The sequence below is a fragment of the Elephas maximus genome, chromosome 7, assembly GCF_024166365.1.
Source record: "Elephas maximus indicus isolate mEleMax1 chromosome 7, mEleMax1 primary haplotype, whole genome shotgun sequence".
Lineage (NCBI taxonomy): Eukaryota > Metazoa > Chordata > Mammalia > Proboscidea > Elephantidae > Elephas > Elephas maximus.
The window spans coordinates 19,321,524-19,331,205 of record NC_064825.1 but is presented as its reverse complement, the minus strand read 5'-3'; positions in this window follow the sequence as shown (position 1 = coordinate 19,331,205).

Below are 9,682 nucleotides of genomic sequence, written 5' to 3'. Positions count from 1 at the left end.
GCGGGGAAAGCAGCGTCCCAGCTGGGGACCCGTCCCGCCTGGATTTTGGTGGACGGGGGCGGAGCGAGAACACGGTGTTCAGCTCTATATTCTGTGGTGCTACACTCCTAGCTCTCTGATCCCTCCCCCACCCTCCCCAGGTGGCTCCATTAACATCCGAATACCTGGAGCCAGAGGGAGAATTCAGATAGGGATCTGACTGCATTTTTTTTAGCTGATTACCTGGAAAATCTAGTTTCCCAGTGATGGCTCGGAGACGGCAGTCCATATCAAACCACATAAAGAAACAGACCATGACAGCTTCTCCAACCCCCCAAACAAAAGAATCAAAATCTTTCCCAAATGAAGATACAATCCTGGAATTATCAGATACAGAATATAAAAAACTAATTTACAGAATGCTTAAAGATATCACAAATGAAATTAGGATAAATGCAGAAAAAGCCAAGGAACACACTGATAAAACTGTTGAAGAACTCAAAAAGATTATTCAAGAACATAGTGGAAAAATTAATAAGTTGCAAGAATCCATAGAGAGACAGCATGTAGAAATCCAAAAGATTAACAATAAAATTACAGAATTTGACAACGCAATAGAAAGTCAGAGGAGCAGACTCGAGCAATTAGAATGCAGACTGGGACTTCTGGAGGACCAGGGAAACAACACCAACATAGCTGAAAAAAAATCAGATAAAAGAATTAAAAAAAATGAAGAAACCCTAAGAATCATGTGGGACTCTATCAAGAAGGATAACTTGCGAGTGATTGGAGTCCCAGAACAGGGAGGGAAGACAGAAAACACAGAGAAAATAGTTGAAGAACTCCTGACACAAAACTTCCCTGACATCATGAAAGACGAAAGGATATCTATCCAAGATGCTCATCGAACCCCATTTAAGATTGATCCAAAAAGAAAAACACCAAGACATATTACCATCAAACTTGCCAAAACCAAAGACAGACAGAAAATTTTAAAAGCAGCCAGGGAGAAAAGAAAGGTTTCCTTCAAGGGAAAATCAATAAGAATAAGTTCAGACTACTCAGCAAAACCATGCAGGCAAGAAGGGAATGGGACGATGTATACAGAGCACTGAACGAGAAAAACTGCCAACCAAGGATCATATATCCAGCAAAACTCTCTCTGAAATATGAAGGCGAAATTAAGATATTTACAGATAAACACAAGTTTAGAGAATTTGCAAAAACTAAACCAAGACTGCAAGAAATGCTAAAGGAGATTGTTTGGCCTGATGACCAATAATATCAGGTACCAGCACAATACAAGGTCACAAAACCGAACATCCTGATATCAACGCAACTCAAATAGGGAAAGCACAAAAACAAACAAATTAAGACTAATTCTAAAAAATAAATAAATAAACAAAATAATACACATAACAGGAAATCATGGAAATCAATAGATAAACGAACACAATAATCAAAAAGAGGGACTAAATATAGGAGGCATTGAACTGCCAGATGGAGAGTGATACAAGGCGATATAGAAGGATACAAGTTAGGTTTTTACTTAGAAAAATAGGGGTAAATAATAAGGCAACCACAAAAAGGAATATCAATTCCATAACTCAAGAAAAAAGCCAAGAAAAACGTAACGACTCAACAAACACAAAGTTAAACATTATGAAAATGAGGATCTCACAAGCTACTAAGAAAAACGTCTCAGCACAAAAAAGCATGTGGAAAAATGAAATGGCCAACAACACACAGGAAAAGGCATCAAAATGACAGCACTAAAAACTTATTTATCTATAATTACACTGAATGTAAATGTACTAAATTCACCGATAAAGAGACAGAGAGTCATGGACTGGATAAAGAAACACGATCCATCTATGTGCTGCCTACAAGAGACACACCTTAGACTTAGAGACACAAACAAACTAAAACTCAAAGGATGGAAAAAATATATCAAGCAAACAATAAGCAAAAAAGGAGTAGCAATATTAATTTCTGACAAAATAGACTTTAGACTTAAATCCACCACAAAGGATAAAGAAGGACACTATAAAATGATAAAAGGGACAATTGATCAGGAAGACATAACCATATTAAATATTTACGCACCTGATGACAGGGCTGCAAGATACATAAATCAAATTTTAACAGAATTGAAAAGTGAGATAGACACCTCCACATTTATAGTAGGAGACTTCAACACACCACTTTCGGAGAAGGACAGGACATCCAGTAAGAAGCTCAATAGAGACACGGAAGGCCTACTTACAACAATCAACCAACTTGACCTCATTGACTTATACAGAACTCTCCACCCAACTGCTGCAAAATATACTTTTTTGTCTAGCGCACATGGAACATTCTCTAGAATAGACCACATATTAGGTCATAAAACAAATCTTTGCAGAGTCCAAAACATCGAAATATTACAAAGCATCTTCTCAGACCGCAAGGCAATGAAGCTAGAAATCAATAACAGAAAAACTAGGGAAAAGAAATCAAATACTTGGAAAATGAACAATACCCTCCTGAAAAAAGACTGGGTTATAGAAGACATCAAGGAGGGAATAAGGAAATTCTTAGAAAGCAGTGAGAATGAAAATACTTCCTATCAAAACCTCTGGGACACAGCAAAAGCAGTGCTCAGAGGCCAATTTATATCGATAAATGCACACATACAAAAAGAAGAAAGAGCCAAAACCAGAGAACTGTCCCGACAACTTCAACAAATAGAAAGTGAACAACAAAAGAACCCATCAGGCACCAGAAGAAAACAAATAATAAAAATTAGAGCTGAACTAAATGAATTAGAGAACAGAAAAACAATTGAAAGAATTAACAAAGCCAAAAGCTGGTTCTTTGAAAAAATTAACAAAATTGATAAACCATTGGCTAGACTAACTAAAGAAAAACAGGAAAGGAAACAAATAACCCGAATAAGAAACGAGAAGGACCACATCACAACAGAACCAAATGAAATTAAAAGAATCATTTCAGATTACTACGTAAAATTGTACTCTAACAAATTTGAAAACCTAGAAGAAATGGATAAATTCTTGGAACAATACTACCTACCTAAACTAACACATTCAGAAGTAGAACAACTAAATAGACCCATAACAAAAAAAGAAATTGAAACGGTAATCAAAAAACTTCCAACAAAAAAAAGTCCTGGCCCAGATGGCTTCACTGCAGAGTTCTACCAAACCTTCAGAGAAGACTTAACACCATTACTATTGAAGGTATTTCAAAGCATAGAAAAAGACAGAATACTACCCAACTCATTCTATGAAGCTACCATCTCCCTGATACCAAAACCAGGTAAAGACATTACAAAAAAAGAAAATTTCAGACCTATATCCCTCATGAACATAGATGCAAAAATCCTCAACAAAATTCTAGCCAATAGAATCCAACAACACATCAAAAAAACAATTCACCCTGATCAAGTGGGATTTATACCAGGTATGCAAGGCTGGTTTAATATCAGAAAAACCATTAATGTAATCCATTACATAAATAAAACAAAAGATAAAAACCACATGATCTTATCAATAGATGCAGAAAAGACATTTGACAAAGTTCAAAACCCATTTATGATAAAAACTCTTACCAAAATAGGAATTGAAGGAAAATTCCTCAACATAATAAAGGGCATCTATGCAAAGCCAACAGCCAATATCACTCTAAATGGAGAGAACCTGAAAGCATTTCCCTTGAGAACGGGAACCAGACAAGGATGCCCTTTATCACCGCTCTTATTCAACATCATACTTGAAGTCCTAGCCAGGGCAATTAGGCTAGACAAAGAAATAAAGGGTATCCGGATTGGCAAGGAGGAAGTAAAGTTATCACTATTTGCAGATGACATGATCGTATACATGGAAAACCCTAAGGAATCCTCCAGAAAACTACTGAAACTAATAGAAGAGTTTGGAAGAGTCTCAGGTTATAAAATAAACATACAAAAATCACTTGGATTCCTCTACATCAACAAAAAGAACACTGAAGAGGAAATAACCAAATCAATACCATTCACAGTAGCCCCCAAGAAGATAAAGTACTTAGGAATAAATCTTACCAAGGATGTAAAAGACCTATACAAAGAAAACTATAAAACTCTGCTACAAGAAATTCAAAAGGACATACTTAAGTGGAAAAACATACCCTGCTCATGGATAGGAAGACTTAACATAGTAAAAATGTCTATTCTACCAAAAGCCATTTATACATATAACGCACTTCCAATCCAAATACCAATGTCATACTTTAAGGGGATAGAGAAACAAATCACCAATTTCATATGGAAGGGAAAGAACCCCCGGATAAGCAAAGCACTACTGAAAAAGAAGAAAGTGGGAGGCCTCACCCTACCTGATTTCAGAACCTATTATATAGCTACAGTAGTCAAAACAGCCTGGTACTGGTACAACAACAGGCACATAGACCAATGGAACAGAATTGAGAACCCAGATATAAATCCATCCACGTATGAGCAGCTGATATTTGACAAAGGACCAGTGTCAGTCAATTGGGGAAATAATAGTCTTTTTAACAAATGGTGCTGGCATACCTGGATATCCATTTGCAAAAGAATGAAACAGGACCCATACCTCACACCATGCACAAAAACTAACTCCAAGTGGATCAAAGACCTAAACATAAAGACTAAAACGATAAAGATCATGGAAGAAGAAATAGGATCAACCCTAGGAGCCCTAATACAGGGCATAAACAGAACACAAAACATTACCAAAAATGATGAAGAGAAACCAGATAACTGGGAGCTCCTAAAAATCAAACACCTATGCTCATCTAAAGACTTCACCAAAAGAGTAAAAAGACCACCTACAGACTGGGAAAGAATATTCAGCTATGACATCTCAGACCAGCGCCTGATCTCTAAAATCTATATGATTCTGTCAAAACTCAACCACAAAAAGACAAACAACCCAGTCAAGAAGTGGGCAAAGGATATGAACACACATTTCACTAAAGAAGATATTCAGGCAGCCAACAGATACATGAGAAAATGCTCACGATCATTAGCCATTAGAGAAATGCAAATTAAAACTACGATGAGATTCCATCTCACACCAACTAGACTGGCATTAATCCAAAAAACACAAAATAATAAATGTTGGAGAGGCTGCGGAGAGATTGGAGCTCTCATACACTGCTGGTGGGATTGTAAAATGGTACAACCACTTTGGAAATCTATCTGGCGTTATCTTAAACAGTTAGAAATAGAACTACCATACAACCCAGAAATCCCACTCCTCGGAATATACCCTAAAGATACAAGAGCCTTCACACAAACAGATATATGCACACCCATGTTTATTGCAGCTCTGTTTACAATAGCAAAAAGCTGGAAGCAACCAAGATGTCCGTCAACGGATGAATGGGTAAATAAATTGTGGTATATTCACACAATGGAATACTACGCATCGATAAAGAACAGTGACGAATCTGTGAAACATTTCATAACATGGAGGAATCTGGAAGGCATTATGCTGAGCGAAATGAGTCAGTTGCAAAAGGACAAATATTGTATAAGACCACTATTATAAGATCTTGAGAAATAGAAAAACTGGAGAAGAACACAGACTTATGTGGTTACAAAGGGGGGAGGGAGGGAGGGAGGGAGAGGGCTTTTTATTGATCAATCTGTAGATAAGAACTGCTTTGGGTGAAGGGAAAGACAACACTCAATACAAGGAAGGTCAGCCTAATTGGACTGGATTAAAAGCAAAGAGGTTTCCGGGATAAAATGAAAGCTTCAAAGGTCAGCAGCAGAGCAGGGGCTGGGGTCTGGGGAACTTGGTTTGAGGGGACTTCTAAGTCAATGGGCAAAATAATTCTATTATGAAAACACTCTGAATTGTGGCGCCTGGGGTCCTAAATGCCAACAAGCGGCCATCTAAGATGCATCAATTGGTCTCAACCCACATGGAGCAAAGGCAAAGGAAGAACACCAAGGTCACACGACAACTAAGAACCCAAGAGACAGAAAGGGCCACATGAACCAGAGACCTACATTATCCTGAGACCAGAAGAACTAGTTGGTGCCCGGCCACAATCGATGTCTGCCCTGTCAGGGAGCACAACAGACAACTCCTGAGGGAGCAGGAGACCAATGGGATACAGACCCCAAATTCTCATGAAAAGACCATACCTAATTGTATGATTGCGACTGGAGGAATCCCAGAGACAATGCTCCCCAGAACTTCTGATGGCACAGGACAGGAACCATCCCCGAAGACAAATCATCAGGCATGAAAAGGACTGGTCAGTGGGGGGGAGAGAGATGCTGATGAAGAGTGAGCTAATTAAATCAGGTGGACACTGGAGAGTGTGTTGGCAACTCTTGACTGGAGGGGGGATGGGAAGATAGAGAGAGAGGGAAGATGGCAAAATTGGCACGAAACGAGAGACTGTAAGGGCTGACTTAATAGGGGGAGAGCAAGTGGGAGAAGGGAGTAAGATGTATGTAAACCTACATGTGACAGACTGATTGGAATGGTAAATGTTCACTTGAAGCTTAATAAAAATTAAAAAAAAAAAAAGTGTAAGCAGTCAAAGGAAAAAAATAGATTGATTTCTTCTGAATTAGAAACATTTGTGCATCAAATGACAAGATCAAAAATGTGAAAAATGGAAATCATATATCTGATAAGGGATTAATATCCAGAAAATATAAATGACTCCTACAACTCAGCAACAAAAAACAAACAACTCAATTAAAAAGTGGATAAATGATTGAATAGATATTACTCCAAATAAACTATACCAGTGTCCAATAAGCAACATGAAAAGATGTTCAATATCATATTGGGGAAATACAAATCAAAACCACAATGACATACAGAATGGCTATAATAATATTTTAAATGCGAAGAATAACAATTGTTTGCCTAGGATGTGGAGAAGTTGGAAGTCTCCCATATTGCTGAGTAGAGTGTAAAATATTGCAGCCACTGCAGAATACAGCTTGGCTGTTTCTCAAAAAGTTAAACAGAATAACCATGTTGTTAGGTGCCATTGAGTCAATTCCAACTCATAACAACTGTAAGTACAACAGAATGAAACACTTCCTGGTCCTGATCCATCCTAGCAATTGTTGCTGTGTTTGAGCACATTGTTTCAACCACTGTGTCAACCCATCTCATTAAGGGTCTTCCTCTTTTTTGCTGACCCTCTGGTTTCACCAAGCATGGTACCCTTCTCTGGGGACTAGTCCCTCCTGATAACATGTCCAAAGTACAGGGGAAGAAGTCTTGACAGCCTCACTTCCAAGGAACATTCTGGCTGTACTTCTTCCAAGACAGATTTGTTCATTCTGGCAGCCCATGGTATATTCAACATTCTTCACCAACACCATACTTCAAAGGAATCAGTTACATCTTTGTGATTCCAAGTAAAATGAAATACTTGACCACTTCAATCTTTTCTAAATTTATCATGATGTTGCTTATTCATCCAGTTGTGAGGATTTTTGTTTTATGTTTTGAGATTTAATCCATACTGAAAGCTGTAGTCTTTGATCTTCATCACTAAGTGCTTCAAGTATTCTTTACTTTCAGCAAGCAAGGTTGTATCATCTGCATATTGCAGGTTGTTAGTAAGTCTCCCTCCAGTCTTCATGCTATGTTCTTCATATAGTCCAGCTTCTCGCATTATTTGCTCAGAATACAGATTGAATAAGTATGGTGAAAGGATACAACCCTGACACACACCTTTTCTGATTTTATATATTTATATGTGTAATATAATATTTTATATAATAATTGAGTTACAAATTTCAATCAATAGACTTACAAAAAGATCAAACCAAAACACTAAACAAAAGTAGAATGAAATTTGAGAAGCTTGACCAGAAAAATGTGGTAAAAATTCAATGTCATATTTGGGAGATTTACAATATTGATCGGCTCTAACTTCTAAAGTATGTATGGTAAAATTTCATATGTAAAAATTAAAAGAATAAAAATAGACTATGTAATTTCTAAAAGAGTAGAACAATGAAAACAGAATAAGAAAAATGCACAAATAACAGCAACAACAAACTCAATTACTTGAAAAAGAGGAATGCAAGAACTTAAGGGGAAAAAAACATGGAAAAACCACAACAAACATGAGAAGGGGAAAATCAGCCCCTTTTAGCTAGGAATTGGCCTGGCATTTGATGTTGCTAGGAGTTTGCCTGCCACTCACAGCTCAGACAAGGCCAATGTGATCTATCAAGACAGAAAAAGACTATTCTGTAATCATGTCTGAACACAGACAAAAACATAAGCTTTACCTAAACCATAAAAGTGACCAAACATCCTCTGTATGGATAATATAGTGACTGCCTCTTCTTAACTAATTACACCTTAATCTTCTATTTTTCTAGATAAGATTTATTAAGATAATGATAGGATTGCTTCTTGATATTATCCAATCTGTAGCAAATCCCTGGTTTTTTGAGCCCTCTCCAAAATCTCTTTGTAGGAGCCCGAATACTTTCTAATACTCTCTGCACTTTATTGATTATGCAAAGGCATTCAACTTTGTGGATCATAAAAACTATGGATAACATTGTGAAGAATGGGAATTCCATAACACTTCATTCTGCTCATGAAGAACCTGTACATGGAACCAAACAAGGGGTACTGCTTGGTTTAAAATCAGTAAAGGTGATGTGTGTTAGCATTTTATTCTTTCACCATACTTATTCAATCTACATGCTGCACAAATAATCTGAGAAGCTGGGCTATATGAAGAACAGGGCATCAGGATTGGAGGAAGGCTTATTAACACCCTGCAATATGCAGATGACACAACCTTGCTTGCTGAAAACAGAGGGGACTTGAAGCACTTACTAATGAAGATCAAAGACCACAGCCTTCAGTACGGATAACACCTTAACATAAAGAAAACAAAAATCCTTACAACTGGACCAGTAAGCAACATTTTGATAAACGTAGAAAGGATTGATGTGGTCAAGGATTTCATTTTGCTTGGATCCATAACCAATGTCCATGGAAGCAGCAGCCAGGAAATCAAATGACCCATTGCATTGGGCAAATCTGCTGCAAAAGGCCACTTTAAAGTGTTGAAAAGCAAAGACGTTCCTTTGAGGACTAAAGAGAACCTGACCCAAGCTATGGTATTTTCAGTCGCTTCATATGCATGTGAAAGCTGAACAATGAATAAGGAAGACCAAAGAAGAATTGATGCTTTTGAATTACAGTATTGGCAAGAATATCGAATATACCGTGGACTGCCAGAAGAATGAACAAATCTGCTTGGAAGAAGTATAACCAGAATGCTCCTTAGAAGTGTGCATGGAGAGACTTCATCTCACGTACTTTAGGTGTGTTATCAGGAGAGACCAGTCCCTGGAGAAGCGCATCATGCTTGGTAAAAGTAGAGGGTTAGCAAAAAAAGAGGAAGACACTCGAGAAGATGGATTGACACAGTGGCTCCAATGATGGGCTCAAGCATAGCAATGACTGTGAGAATGGCACCAAGACTGGGTAATGTTCTGTTCTGTTGTGCATAGGGCTGCTATGAGTCAGAACTGACTTGACAGCACCTAACAACAACAAACAACAATACTCCCTTACCAAGATGTCTCACAGTTCCTTACAGTGTGTGATCTCCCTTGCTGAAATGCACAATAAACCCAAGTTTCTCAACAACAGGTATCCTCCTGGTG